Below are 16,116 nucleotides of genomic sequence, written 5' to 3' on the forward strand. Positions count from 1 at the left end.
GGCAAAGAGTGTGATAAGGTAGTGGCCAGAGCAAGAGGGATGCAAAGGAGCTTACGATAAGGCATGTTAGAAGAAAAAAGGAGGTGATAAATTACTTTTACAGAGGCATTGTGTGTTATCTAACCTAGCAGTGTCCAATTCTGAAGTTTTTACCTCTAAACGTTGGAGGTTATATAGAGAAGAGCTTTCAAAATGGTGCAGGATCTATACCAAAAAAAAATAGCTACATGAGATACAACTTAAGGACAGATTTATGTAAACCGTAGAGAAAAGGTGGGGATGGGGAATATGATAGAAACCCCAAAGATATATACAAGCATAAGAATATTTTTCATAAGAAAGAATGCTCTAGAAGAAGAGGTTATGGTATCAGCACCAAAGGGGTAGACTCAAGAACAACATGATCAGAAAACAGAGACTGGTGGATGCATGGCATGGACTCATGGTGAAAATAAAGTCAAGAAAGCCTGGGGTAAGCATAGAGAATTCCCTTGTTACAGAAGATTTAGGGGAATGCCTACGATCAACTGTGGTCTATGTATGCAACAGGGATGATATTGGTTAGATTGGATGAATCTTATGGTCTATTCCTGCTGTCATATTCTGTGTTTCTATAAGTGCCAGATTTTATTTTATTTTTTTTGCTGTTTGTATCCTGGTAAGCAGCAATTCTATTTTCTTTCCTGTAGATGATGCCTTTGCATTGGTGATCAAGGGATAATGTTGGCAAATCAGGAGAAGGTAAGTGATTTGTTGGTACTGTCAAGAGCAAAATTTTTCTGCTCCTTAAGACTGTGCACCATTACAAAGAATTCCAGGATTACTTTGTGATTTGATAATCATTGAAGACAGCTTTTATAATCTTATAGGTGAAAGTGAAGTTGCTTATCTGTAACAGGGATTCTCTGTAGATAGGATAAATTACACATGTGTAGGTGATATCGTCTGACAGCTCCAACACAGAATAGCTTTCCTCTTAGGTTTTTCTGAGCATGTGCTGTTACCTCATGAGTCCCTTCAGTCTAATTCAAAGCTGAATAGTTAATTCCCCAGGATGAAGCATGGGTATATATGTCTGATAGAGATGTGAATCGTGTCCTCGATCGTCTTAACGATCGATTTCGGCTGGGAGGGGGAGGGAATCGTATCGTTGCCGTTTGGGTGTTTAGAATATCGTGAAAATCGTTAAAATCGTGAACCGGCACACTAAAACCCCCTAAAACCCACCCCCGACCCTTTAAATTAAATCCCCCACCCCCAAATGCCTTAAATTACCCTGGGATCCAGCGGCGGTCCATAGCTAAATCGGGGGAAGGGGGAGGGCAGGAAAACCGGCACACTAAATCCCCCTAAAACCCACCCCCGACCCTTTAAATTAAATCCCCCTCCCTCCCGAACCCCCCCAAATGCCTTAAAGTACCCTGGGGTCCAGCGGCGGTCCGAAACGGGCTCCTGCTGTTGAAGCGTGTTGTCTTCAGCCGGCGCCATTTTGCAAAATGGCCGCCGCAAAATGGCGACGGCCATAGACCAACACGATTCGACCGCAGGAGGTCGCTTCCGGACCTCCGCTGGACTTTTGGCAAGTCTTGTGGGGGTCAGGAGGCCCCCCCAAGCTGGCCAAAAGTCTCTGGGGGTCCAGCGGGCGTCCGGGAGCGATCTCCTGCCGCGAATCGTTTTCCGTACGGATAATGGCGCCGGCAGGAGATCGACTGCAGGAGGTCGTTCAGCGAGGGTTCCGGACCTCCGCTGAACGACCTCCTGCAGTCGATCTCCTGCCATCGCCATTTTCCGTATGGAAAATGGCGCCGGCCATACGCGTATGGCCGGCGCCATTATCCGTACGGAAAACGATTCGCGGCAGGAGATCGCTCCCAGATGCCCGCTGGACCCCCAGAGACTTTTGGCCAGCTTGGGGAGGCCTCCTGACCCCCACAAGACTTGCCAAAAGTCCAGCGGGGGTCCGGAAGCGACCTCCTGCGGTCAAATCGTGTTGGTCTATGGCCGCCGCCATTTTGCGGCGGCCATTTTGGAAAATGGCGCCGGCTGAAGACAACACGCTTCAACAGCAGGAGCCCGTTTCGGATCGCCGCTGGACCCCAGGGTACTTTAAGGCATTTGGGGGGGGGATTTAATTTAAAGGGTCGGGGGTGGGTTTTAGGGGGATTTAGTGTGCCGGTTTTCGGCCCGTTTTGGACCGCCGCTGGACCCCAGGGTACTTTAAGGCATTTGGGGGGGGGGGGATTTAATTTAAAGGGTCGGGGGTGGGTTTTAGGGGGATTTAGTGTGCCGGTTTTCCTGCCCTCCCCCTTCCCCCGATTTAGCTATGGACCGCCGCTGGACCCCAGGGTAATTTAAGGCATTTGGGGGGGGGGGGTTCGGGAGGGTGGGGGATTTAATTTAAAGGGTCGGGGGTGGGTTTTAGGGGGTTTTAGTGTGCCGGTTTTCCTGCCCTCCCCCTTCCCCCGATTTACGATTTTTTTGACGATAAATCGGGGGAATTGGTATTGTATCGTGGCCCTAACGATTTTTGACGATTTAAAATATATCGGACGATATTTTAAATCGTCAAAAAACGATTCACATCCCTAATGTCTGATGTATCAGGCATTCTCCATAGAAAACAGGCTAAAAGTAAACAACTTTACTTTCTCCATCAACAAAACAAGTGAGGGTGAATGATTGTTGCCTGTTTTCCATTTTGATGATGGTTTGTTGTTTTTTTTTGAGAAACTCAGACATGCATATTGTGGAGGGAGATGACTATCAATAGAAAAGGGTTTGTCATACTGCTTGTCTAAATGTACTGTCTCCTCTAGACAGAGCTTAGGTATAAAAGTGCAACTGAGAACCATGTTGCAGCTCTAAATGCCTCTTGAGTGGAGATGTGCATCTGATGCAACCATGACATTTACTTCTTGTGCTTTTACTGGATCACTTAATTGCCTTCTTGGTAAGTTGTAACCAGTATGATAACGTTCTTTGCGATACCGCAGTTCCTAATCTGTTTGGCTGAAATGATGTGAAGAGTTAAAGAGTTAAATGATGTAAAGAGTTAGAGTCGCACCTTCTTCATCTTCCACCGCTGCAATCGCTGGGGAGGGCCTGCGCGATCGGCACCGAGCCCCACCGGGGGAAGGTCAGGTAATCACGCTCCCCACCCGGTCGGCCTCAGCGCCGACAGCGCAGCCAAGCAAAAAAGAAAAAATCTGAAAAAAAAGGAAAACTGTGCCGAGACTGGCTTAACCACGCCCACCAGCCAGCGCTGCCAATCGGAGCTCACCCTGCGGGGATTTAAAATTCAGTGCTCTGTGCGGTGCCGAGCGTCGCGTGCCAAAGGGGCAGGCCCCTTTGTGCGCCCCTTTGTGCAGCCCCGAGGGAGCCCCCAGCAGAGCCTACTGCCTACAGTCCTGTACAACTGTTTTCGCCTCATCTGCTGACTTACTACTAGTACCCCTCATCATCCCCTTCCTTCGACATCTCTCCACCTTGGATCTACCTACCTCGCTTCACACCGAGACCTCCCAGCAGGCAAAGAAGCACCATATTCAAAAAACCCAGGAACTTACGCCAAGATACAACATCATACAACCAGGTAAGAGCCCTTAAAAGTCAGGGCTCTCCCTCATTAAAGGGGCCTGCACCTGTTTATGCCACCTGTGTACGCCCCTCCGTACAGCCCCAAGAAAAGCCCCGAATCACCACACAGTCTTACTGCTTAGCCACCGCTCTAACTGCCTGATATCTTGCTTCGGCTCCCCCACTAAAATCTTTCTTTCACTCTTCACTCCCCATCCCATCCATCCTTCTCTTTCAACAAACATGAGACTCAATGCTATTCCAATCATATATAAAAGAAGAAGATACTCACCAAATAAACAAGTCGCACCTTCCGATCTACAATTTCGACAAAAAAGGCTTTTACCAATCATGCTCTCTCTCCTCTAAACCAACTCCTTGGTCTTACCCTATTCTCAGTAACCCTTTTGAACGCTCAATCCCTAACAAAAAAAACCCACCTACTCTATGACTATCTTGAGGAAGAGCAACCAGATCTTTGTGCCATCACCGAATCTTGGCTAAAACCAGAAGACACAGTACTGTTCAACCAACTTCCTCTCCAAACATTTGATATTTTCTCCATCCCTAGACCAAAAAAACGAGGAGGCGGTCTGCTATTAGCATCTAAAAAAATTCTTGGATTATCCCTTATCACAACTAACTCTTCCCCCTCTCTAGAATTTGCTGTCTTCAAATCCCCTCACCTACAATTAGGCCTCATCTACGCTCCTCCAGGCTGTCTCGATTCAGACCCTTCTCCATTAATTGAATACATCGCTAGACACATCAACTCGGACACGCCAGCCATACTGCTCGGAGATTTCAATCTTCACGTGGATGCTAATCCCCGTTCCTCCAACTGCGATATCTTCATCAACCTCATGGGCTTTCATCAGCTAATAAACGAACCCACCCACAAAGCAGGACACACCCTAGACCTAATCTTTATCAATCAATGTCTCACCCTTTCTGCTCCCGCAGTATGCTTGCCAATTCCCTGGTCTGATCACAAGTTAATCAACACCTCTTTAACCATACACCATCCAATCCCTTCAACCTCACAGAAAACATCAGTTCATTTCAGAAAATTATGCAACCAGGAAACACTCATCACACATCTATCTGAGGAACTAAAACACATTAACATAACGGACGCTGACTCAGCCATCGCATCCTGGTCCTCTATAACTAACAAAGTTGCAGATCTGACATGCCCTCTAGTCTCCAAAACCATCAACTCTAATAAACAAAAGAAAAAGCCATGGTACACCCCAGAACTTAAACACTTAAAGTGGGAACTTAGAAACAAAGAACTCATCTGGCGGAAAAACCCTACTACTGCAAACATCTCTTCCTTCAAAACCAGCATGCACCAATACAGGATCTCCATCCTCCAGACAAAAAGAGATTTCTACTCCCGAAAAATCCACCATTTCATTTATGAACCTAAAGCCCTTTTCTCTCTGGTCTCATCCCTCACCAAACCTCCCTCAACCGTCATTCTGGATGAAAAAGCTGCAAACAAAGCCGAGGAACTTGCTTTCTTCTTCAAGGAAAAAATATCCAACCTCCTGAAACCGCTTCTGGATCATAAAAATCCTTCCCCCCAAAATCTTCTCTCAGCATCAACTCCATCACATGCCTCGAGCCTGGAAGCCTTCGAACTAGCATCCTCGCTAGAGATTGAAAACATCCTAAAAAAACTTAAACCTGCTTCCCACCCTCTTGATTTGATTCCAGCTAATCTTCTCATAGCAAGCGCCAAAGCTATTGCTAAGCCAATCGCTCAAATCATCAATGCTTCCCTAATTCAGGGCTCAGTGCCAACCCCTCTCAAACTCGCCATCCTGAAACCTCTTCTAAAAAAGCCAAATCTCTCTCCGGATAACCTAGCTAACTTTAGGCCAATAGCAAATCTCCCTTTTATAGCTAAAATCCTTGAAAGAATAGTAAATCATCAACTCTGTGAATTCTTAGACGACAACAACATTCTCGCCACAATGCAGTTTGGCTTCCGCAAATCCCGAAGCACTGAATCCCTTCTAATTTCTCTAACCGACAACATTCTCTTCAACCTCGGAAAAAAAACAACCGTGCCTTCTTATCCTCCTCGATCTATCAGCGGCATTTGACACTGTTAACCATAAGATCCTCCTAGACCGACTAGCAGAGATTGGAATTAAAAACACCGCTTTCAATTGGTTTAAATCCTTCCTACAAGACAGATTTTATAAAGTTAAAATCAACAACAATGAGTCTCAGCCTATCAGTTCAAGTCTAGGCGTCCCTCAAGGATCCTCCTTATCCCCGACCTTATTCAATATCTACTTGCTCCCTCTCTGTAATCTACTATCTAAGCTGAATCTAACCCACTACCTTTATGCAGACGATGTCCAAATCCTCATTCCAATTACCAGATCTCTGCAAGAAACCCTTCATTTTTGGAATTCATGCTTCACTTCCATATCCAATCTCCTTGCTGATCTATGCCTAATTCTCAATGCCAACAAAACTGAATTCCTCCTCATCACCCAAGATGGCAACTACCAGCTCCCTAACACTCATCCAGTGGCACCACCTTATCTATCTCCCCGGGTCAGAAACCTAGGAGTCATCATGGATAACCAACTGAATTTCAAAAGCTTCATCAGTAACACCGTGAAAGAATGCTTCTTCAAACTCCAAGTTTTAAAAAGAATCAGACCCCTTCTTCACCCCCATGATTTCAGATCAGTTTTGCAAGCAATTATATTCTCTAAAATTGATTACTGCAATTCTCTTTTACTTGGTCTCCCAGCTATCTCCCTAAAACCTCTACAATTGCTACAAAATGCCACTGCTAGGATTCTAACTAAAGCAAAAAAAAGGGACCACATTACTCCAATTTTAAAGAATCTCCATTGGCTCCCTATAAAATATAGAATCCTCTACAAAACACTCTCAACGGTAACGGTGGTGGGGCCGCTTGGCAATAGTGATCATAATATGATCAGATTTGATTTAATGACTGGAAAAGGAACAGTGTGCAAATCCAAAGCTCTCGTGCTAAACTTTCAAAAGGGAAACTTTGATAAAATGAGAAAAATTGTTAGAAAAAAACTGAAAGGAGCAGCTACAAAAGTAAAAAATGTCCAAGAGGCGTGGTCATTGTTAAAAAATACCATTCTAGAAGCACAGTCCAGATGTATTCCACACATTAAGAAAGGTGGAAAGAAGGCAAAACGATTACCGGCATGGTTAAAAGGGGAGGTGAAAGAAGCTATTTTAGCCAAAAGATCTTCATTCAAAAATTGGAAGAAGGATCCAACAGAAGAAAATAGGATAAAGCATAAACATTGGCAAGTTAAATGTAAGACATTGATAAGACAGGCTAAGAGAGAATTTGAAAAGAAGTTGGCTGTAGAGGCAAAAACTCACAGTAAAAACTTTTTTAAATATATCCGAAGCAGAAAGCCTGTGAGGGAGTCAGTTGGACCTTTAGATGATCGAGGGGTTAAAGGGGCACTTAGAGAAGATAAGGCCATCGCGGAAAGATTAAATGATTTCTTTGCTTCGGTGTTTACTGAAGAGGATGTTGGGGAGGTACCCGTAATGGAGAAGGTTTTCATGGGTAATGATTCAGATGGACTGAATCAAATCACGGTGAACCTAGAAGATGTGGTAGGCCTGATTGACAAACTGAAGAGTAGTAAATCACCTGGACCGGATGGTATACACCCCAGAGTTCTGAAGGAACTAAAAAATGAAATTTCAGACCTATTAGTAAAAATTTGTAACTTATCATTAAAATCATCCATTGTACCTGAAGACTGGAGGATAGCAAATGTAACCCCAATATTTAAAAAGGGCTCCAGGGGCGATCCGGGAAACTACAGACCGGTTAGCCTGACTTCAGTGCCAGGAAAAATAGTGGAAAGTGTTCTAAACATCAAAATCACAGAACATATAGAAAGACATGGTTTAATGGAACAAAGTCAGCATGGCTTTACCCAGGGCAAGTCTTGCCTCACAAATCTGCTTCACTTTTTTGAAGGAGTTAATAAACATGTGGATAAAGGTGAACCGGTAGATATAGTATACTTGGATTTTCAGAAGGCGTTTGACAAAGTTCCTCATGAGAGGCTTCTAGGAAAAGTAAAAAGTCATGGGATAGGTGGCGATGTCCTTTCGTGGATTGCAAACTGGCTAAAAGACAGGAAACAGAGAGTAGGATTAAATGGGCAATTTTCTCAGTGGAAGGGAGTGGACAGTGGAGTGCCTCAGGGATCTGTATTGGGACCCTTACTGTTCAATATATTTATAAATGATCTGGAAAGAAATACGACGAGTGAGATAATCAAATTTGCAGATGACACAAAATTGTGCAGAGTAGTTAAATCACAAGCAGATTGTGATAAATTGCAGGAAGACCTTGTGAGACTGGAAAATTGGGCATCCAAATGGCAGATGAAATTTAATGTGGAAAAGTGCAAGGTGATGCATATAGGGAAAAATAACCCATGCTATAATTACACGATGTTGGGTTCCATATTAGGTGCTACAACCCAAGAAAGAGATCTAGGTGTCATAGTGGATAACACATTGAAATCGTCGGTTCAGTGTGCTGCGGCAGTCAAAAAAGCAAACAGAATGTTGGGAATTATTAGAAAAGGAATGATGAATAAAACGGAAAATGTCATAATGCCTCTGTATCGCTCCATGGTGAGACCGCACCTTGAATACTGTGTACAATTCTGGTCGCCGCATCTCAAAAAGATATAATTGCGATGGAGAAGGTACAGAGAAGGGCTACCAAAATGATAAGGGGAATGGAACAACTCCCCTATGAGGAAAGACTAAAGAGATTAGGACTTTTCAGCTTGGAGAAGAGACGACTGAGGGGGGATATGATAGAGGTGTTTAAAATCATGAGAGGTCTAGAACGGGTAGATGTGAACCGGTTATTTACTCTTTCAGATAGTAGAAGGACTAGGGGACACTCCATGAAGTTAGCATGGGGCACATTTAAAACTAATCGGAGAAAGTTCTTTTTTACTCAACGCACAATTAAACTCTGGAATTTGTTGCCAGAGAATGTGGTTCGTGCAGGTAGTATAGCTGTGTTTAAAAAAGGATTGGATAAGTTCTTGGAGGAGAAGTCCATTACCTGCTATTAGGTTCACTTAGAGAATAGCCACTGCCATTAGCAATGGTTACATGGAATAGACTTAGTTTTTGGGTACTTGCCAGGTTCTTATGGCCTGGATTGGCCACTGTTGGAAACAGGATGCTGGGCTTGATGGACCCTTGGTCTGACCCAGTATGGCATTTTCTTATGTTCTTATGTTCTTAACCATTCACAAAGCTATCTACAAAACCTCACACCTCGACCTCAGGATCCCATTGCAGTTGCATTCTTCCTCCCGTCCGTTGAGATCTGCTCAAAAAGGCTCTCTAAAAACCCCGCCATTCAAGATATCTTCAAACAAAAGAGCCTTCTCCACAGGGGGTCCTAACCAATGGAACTCTCTCCCTTCAGACCTTAGGCTCGAACAATGTCCAATCACATTCAAAAAAAGACTCAAGACTTGGCTTTTCACTCAAGCCTACGCCTGAGTTGGACTTTACTAACACTCTTCCTCCCTGGTCTATTCATTATGTCTCCCAATGCTTAATAATCCCAGAACATTTACAATTTACTCCTGCCTAAGATCGTCCACTTGTCACATGTTTGATCCTAACCGCTAGTTTGTTAGATCTCTGTTATTTAAAAAAATTATGTATTTCAAAATGTGTTATTTAATTATTCCCAAGTTCCTCATTTCCTGGTTCTCTGTAAGACACATGGGTTATGTCTTTTCAATGTTATATGTAAACCGAAGTGATTAGTAACATTGTTACCAGAACCTCGGTATATAAAAAATGTTAAATAAATAAATAAATGTAGTGATGATATGCTTTATGTCCTTTTCATGTAGTAAGCCAGTACTCTTTTATAGTCAAGAGCATGAAGGGCATGTTTACCTTTGTGCACATGAGACTTTGGGAAGAATGTAGGAAGTACTATTAATTGATGTGAAAATATGAGATCACCTTTTGGTAAAAGTGTAGGATAAGTTTGTAGGACTACCGTATGGTGGAAGAACTGTAGATGTGGAGATGAGTGCTTCAGTTTCACTTACTTTCTGTGCAGAGGACACCACGGCAGAGACACCAAAACTTTCCATGTTAGATGTTTTAGCTCTGCTGATTCAATGGGTTTAGATGGCAGTTTCAGGTCCTGTGGGACTAGGGAATTCTTGAACAGAGCTTGATATGTCAAAAACGTCATGAATTTTAGTACCTGTGGGTGAAGTTATAACAGGCTTTCATCAATGTTTGTGTGGTATGCTGCTATTTTATTTTTATTTATTGCACCTGATGCACTTTCACTGAGGAAGTACTTAGGCTGGGTGAGGAAGGGTAAAATAAGAGTTTTTGTGGCAAGCAGGTAAATAGGTCAAATTTTTCCTTGAATACACCATATGTAAAATTTTTCATTGAAGCTGTAAGAATTTCTGATGAAATGTTTCCTAGAAGCAAAGAGGATATCCTCTCTTAAGAGACAGATAGCAAATGTTGCTTACCTGATGTAACAGGTGTTCTCACAGGACAGCAGGATGTTAGTCCTCACAAATGGGTGACATCGAGGATGGAGCCCAACCACGGAAAACTTCTGTCAAAGTTTCAGGAACTTTGACTGGCCCCTACTGGGCATGCCCAGCACGGCACTAACCCTGCAGCCAGCAGGGGTCTCCCTTCAGTCTTCTTTTTTCCGCGCAGCAGTAGCCACGCGGTAGAAGAGCTCTTAACCACGTTCCTGACAGGAATTTCAAATAACTAATTCTGAGAAAAATTTGCCCCTCAGGGGTCTCCCTTTGACGAATTTTTCGGTCCGCGGAACTTCGGTAAGTTTTTGCCTTCGTTTGGTCGACTTCCGTCGAGTTTGGCCCTTGAGGCCCGTTGGCATTCGAAAGTCCCGCGGCTAAATTTTTGGCCTTTCGCCATGGCGTCGGGGTTCCGTCGGTGTCCGGGACTGTACCCGAACTATGTCAATCACAGACCCTCATAGAGTCTGTGTTTTGTGTTTAGGGAGTGAGCATGATGTTCTGACTTGCACCAAATGTGCCCTAATGACACCAAAGGGTCGCAAAGCCAGAATGGAGAAGATGGGGCTCCTCTTCCAAGCTCGTACCCCAACGCCATCGATTGCATCGACGTCATCGGAACCGGCACCGTCGAGGTCTCATCATCATCGACAACCCTTCGGTGACCGTCCGCCATCGATGACTTCGCGGCCATCGACTCCCGTTCCTTCCCCTGATGATCGAGGGGATCGGAAAGAAAAACATCGCCATCGACATCATAAGTCTCGGCCTGTCGAGGAATCGACGTCATCGACCTCAGCACCGACCGAGCCACCGCCAAAAAAGTCTCGATCAGAAGTGGCACCGTCCACTACTGTTTCGCAGGCACCGAGGCAACCCTCACCCCCTCAGGGTTTGGGAGCCGCGATCCCACCGGTGACGGTGGTCCCTCCGGCTCAGCCTCAGCCTCCCTCTCCCGTCGAGCCAGGTCTTGTTACCCCTGGTCTCCGGGCAGAACTGGACCGGCTGGTCCAGGAGGCCATCGACAAAGCGATGCTACGGTTCCAGACTCCTCCGGCACCGACTCCGGCACCGAGAGTGGAACCGGTCACCGAGCCAATTGCAGCAGCACTGGCACCGCTGCTACACCGGATGGAGGCGCTCATGACAGCCCTTCCACCGGTGATACCTCAGTCACCGACACCGATAAGACCGCTGTCACCGACAGGTTTATCATCAAGCGGAGAAACACCGTATCGAATTCCCCCTTCGGGAATTGTTCAATCGATGCCAGGTCGTCCCTCGCCACCGATTTCTTCTTTGGGGGTGATACGCACCTCTGCTCCACCGAGGTTTCCGATGCCGACACCGATTCCATCGATACCGATACCGGCACTGATTCCATCGAGGATTTTCTCGATGCCCCCGGTGATTCCAATCGATATTTCGGTACCTCAACCTGGGCCTTCAGGTGTTCAGCCCCCTCGAGGTCCTGCAGGTCATCATCCAGATCCCTATGATACTTGGGGTGATGATACCCCTACTGACACCGATGATTTGCCTTCACCTCCCTCTCCTGCGGAGAGTAGAAAGCGTTCTCCCCCTGAGGACCTCTCTTTCATAAATTTTGTGAAGGAAATGTCAGAGTTGGTCCCATTCCAACTTCAATCCGAACAAGATGACAGGCACCAGATGATGGAATTGCTCCAATTTTTGGATGCCCCGAAAGTCATCACTTCTATTCCCATTCACCAGGTTTTTCTAGACCTTCTTAAAAAGAATTGGGAATCTCCCGGATCTGTTTCCCCGGTCAACAAAAAAGCTGACTCTACATATCTTGTACAGTCAGCACCTGGTTTTCAAAAACCTCAGTTAGACCATCATTCTGTAGTCGTAGAATCAGCTCAAAAGAAAGCTAAGCGACTAAAGCCACACTCTTCCATACCTCCTACTAAGGAAAACAAATTCTTGGATAGTATAGGTAGGAAGGTATATCATGGAGCTATGCTGATTTCCAGAATAGCTTCTTATCAACTTTATATGACTCAATATAATAGGGTCATCCTGAAACAGATGCAGGAATACACTGATGCCTTGCCTGAACAGTTCCAGCCACAGCTTCAATCCCTTCTAAATAAAGGGTTTGAAGCTGGGAAGCATGAAATACGAACAGCCTATGACATCTTTGATGCTTCCACTAGAATTTCTGCTACGGCCATCTCTGCCAGACATTGGGCTTGGCTTAAATCCTCCGACCTTCGTCCAGAAGTTCAGGACAGGCTCTCTGATTTACCCTGCCTAGGGGATAATTTGTTTGGTGAGCAAATTCAACAAATTGTTGCTGAATTGAAGGATCATCATGAGACACTTAAACAGCTCTCATCCATTCCTCCTGACTTGCCTTCTAAACAGCCCTTTAGAAAGGATTCCAAGAAGTCTTTCTTTAGGCCACGAAAGTATTATCCCCCATCAACCAAGCCTAGGCCTGCACGGTCTTACCATAAGACTCAGCCTCGCAAACAAAAGCCTGCAACAGCTCCACAACCGGGCCCTGCGGCGGGTTTTTGACTTTCACTTAGAGAGCAGTTGCCAAACCCCTCTTCCAGCTATACCGGTAGGAGGACGGCTGTGCCACTTCCTAGAAAAGTGGCATCAAATCACCACAGATCAATGGGTGATAGCAATTATTGCACAGGGTTACCACCTCAACTTCCTATCCCTTCCTGCCGACTCCCCACCTTTGCAGGCGTGGAGACTCACCGATCACTCTGTTCTGTTAGAGCAGGAAGTTTCTCTTCTCCTACAGTCAAACGCTATAGAACCCGTTCCTCCTTTACAACAAGGACTCGGGTTCTATTCCAGGTACTTCCTGATACCAAAAAAGTCAGGGGGACTTCGTCCAATCCTGGACCTACGGGCCCTCAACAAATACCTTTTCAAGGAAAAGTTCAAGATGGTAACCCTGGGCTCGCTGCTCCCTCTGCTGCAAAGAGGGGATTGGCTATGCTCTCTAGACCTGAAAGATGCATATACCCACATTGCGATCACAGAATCTTATCGCAAATACCTACGTTTTCTAGTAGGCCAAAACCACTACCAATACCGTGTACTACCTTTCGGCCTGGCATCCGCACCACGAGTCTTTACCAAATGCCTCGTGGTGGTAGCAGCATTCCTCGGGAAGGAAGGTGTCCACGTCTACCCCTACGGGGACGATTGGTTAATCAGGGCCCCAACCCAGCAAATAGCTTGGTCCTCCCTGACCCTAACAATTCATACTTTGCTCTCTCTAGGATTTCTTGTCAATTACGAGAAATCCTACTTGGTCCCATCTCAGACCTTATCTTTCATTGGGGCAGACTTGGACACCTTACAAACAAAAGCCTTCCTCCCTCATCAACGGGCCAAGACTCTGGTGTCCCTAGCTCGCCAGCTGCGGTCTCAACACACAGCCACGGCTCGCCAATTCCTCATTCTACTAGGACATATGGCCTCTTCAGTTCAAGTAACTCCCATGGCCTGTCTGGCCATGAGAGTCACACAATGGACTCTAAGATTACAATGGACTCAAGCTCTTCAGCCTCTGTCCTCCATTGTTACAATCACCGACGCACTCCATCTGTCTCTTGCCTGGTGGACAAATCAATCCAACCTCCTACAGGGCTTGTCCTTTCTTCCACCAGATCCCCAGATAATCCTCACCACCGACGCTTCCAACATCGGGTGGGGAGCCCATCTACACAATCTGCAAACTCAAGGATACTGGTCACTAGAGGAAGCCAAACACCAGATAAATTTCCTGGAGCAGCGAGCAATCCGCTATGCTCTCAGGACCTTTCAAGATTGCCTATCGAACCACGCAATCTTAATTCAAACAGACAACCAGGTGGCCATGTGGTACATAAACAAGCAGGGAGGCACAGGCTCCTTCCTTCTGTGTCAGGAAGCTGCGCAGATTTGGGCGGAAGCCCTCTCCCGCTCCATGTACCTCAAGGCCACCTACCTCCCGGGAGTGGACAATGTATTGGCAGACCAGCTGAGCCGTGTCTTCCAACCACACGAGTGGTCACTCAATCCCTTGGTAGCGACCTCTCTATTTCACAAGTGGGGTTATCCCCACATAGACCTCTTTGCGTCCCCTCAGAACCACAAAGTGGACAATTACTGCTCTCTCATTCGGAGCCAGCACTCTCGGCCGAGGGATGCATTCTCCCTCACGTGGACAACTGGTCTGCTTTATGCATTCCCTCCACTTCCTCTTCTGTCGAAGACTCTCGTGAAGCTGCGTCAGGACAGAGGAACTATGATCCTGTTAGCGCCGCACTGGCCACGCCAAGTGTGGTTTCCCATACTACAGGATCTCTCCATCCGCAGACACATTCCTCTGGGAACGGACCCGCATCTGCTCACTCAAAACGACGGATGCCTCCTCCATCCCAACCTCCGAGCCTTGTCACTGACGGCATGGATGTTGAAAGGTTAGTCCTTCAGCCATTTAACCTTTCGGATTCAGTTTCTTGTGTCCTGATCGCTTCACGAAAGCCTTCCACAAGAAAATCTTACTCATACAAATGGAAACGGTACACATCATGGTGCACTTCTCAGTCCCTTGATCCCCTTTCCTGTCCAATCTCTAAATTCTTGGACTATTTATGGCATCTATCAGAATCAGGTCTAAAGACCTCTTCCATTAGAATGCATGTTAGTGCGGTAGCCGCCTTCCATAAAGGTATCGGGGGTGTCCCTATCTCAGAACAACCCCTGGTAACCCGTTTTCTTAAAGGCTTGCTCCATTTGAAGCCACCTTTACGTCCTCCGGCCCCATCTTGGGACCTTAATCTGGTTCTTGGTCGCCTTATGAAACCACCTTTCAAACCTCTACACTCCTGTGACCTAAAATATCTCACATGGAAAGTGTTATTCCTTTTGGCTATCACTTCAGCTCGCAGGGTTAGTGAATTACAGGCCCTAGTTACCTATCCGCCTTACACTAAACTCCTGCAGGACCGGGCGGTACTCCGCACTCACCCTAAATTTTTACCTAAGGTAGTTTCGGAGTTTCATATCAATCAATCCATCATACTACCTATCTTCTTTCCCAGGCCCCACTCCAACTCAGGGGAACAGACTCTGCATACCCTAGACTGTAAACGAGCTCTAGCTTTTTATCTAGACCGTACAGTTTCTCACAGGAAGAGCACTCAATTATTCGTCTCTTTCCATCCTAACAAGTTAGGACAACCTGTGGGTAAGCAGGCTCTTTGCTCCTGGTTGGCGGACTGCATTTCCTTCTGCTATCAGCAAGCTGGCATTCCTTTCCAAGACCGTGTTAAGGCGCACTCTGTGAGGGCCATGGCGACTTCAGTAGCACACCTTTGATCGGTGCCGCTTCCTGACATCTGCAAAGCTGCAACCTGGAGTTCCCTCCATACCTTTGCAGCCCACTATTGTTTGGATAAAGCTGGAAGACAAGATTCCATCTTCGGCCAATCTGTCTTGCGTAACCTTTTTCCAACTTGATGTACCAACACACTTCCACCTCCCGGTAGGGTGCGGATGTCCTTACCAAATTCTTCCCCAGTTGTTGTGCCTGTTGCACGCCGTTGGGTACATTTGGTGCAAGTCAGGACATCCTTAGCTCGGTACTCACCCATTTGTGAGGACAACCATCCTGCTTGTCCTGTGAGAAAGCAAATGTTGCTTAACTGATGTATCAGGTGTTCTCACAGGACAGCAGGATGTTAGTCCTCACGAAACCCGCCCGCCACCCCGCGGTGTTGGGTTCGTTTTTATTTATCTTTTCGGCACTGCCTGTAGCTTTGAAACAAGACTGAAGGGAGACCCCTGCTGGCTGCAGGGTTAGTGCCGTGCTGGGCATGCCCAGTAGGGGCCAGTCAAAGTTCCTGAAACTTTGACAGAAGTTTTCCGTGGTTGGGCTCCATCCTCGATGTCA

The 16,116-nt window shown here is 46.1% G+C and overlaps 1 protein-coding gene across 2 annotated transcripts in view; it reads left to right on the forward strand.

Moving 5' to 3' along the window:
* The window catches only part of LOC115074348 (endoplasmic reticulum membrane sensor NFE2L1-like), a 266,568-nt gene that overhangs the window by 84,233 nt on the left and 166,219 nt on the right, over positions 1–16,116 (forward strand). For both annotated transcript variants that reach the window (XM_029573699.1, XM_029573700.1), the window contains exon 2: positions 690–741. The gene's annotated coding sequence lies outside the window, so the exon portion shown is untranslated. The remainder of the gene's footprint in view (positions 1–689; positions 742–16,116) is intronic.

This window comes from Rhinatrema bivittatum, chromosome 12, assembly GCF_901001135.1.
Source record: "Rhinatrema bivittatum chromosome 12, aRhiBiv1.1, whole genome shotgun sequence".
NCBI lineage: Eukaryota > Metazoa > Chordata > Amphibia > Gymnophiona > Rhinatrematidae > Rhinatrema > Rhinatrema bivittatum.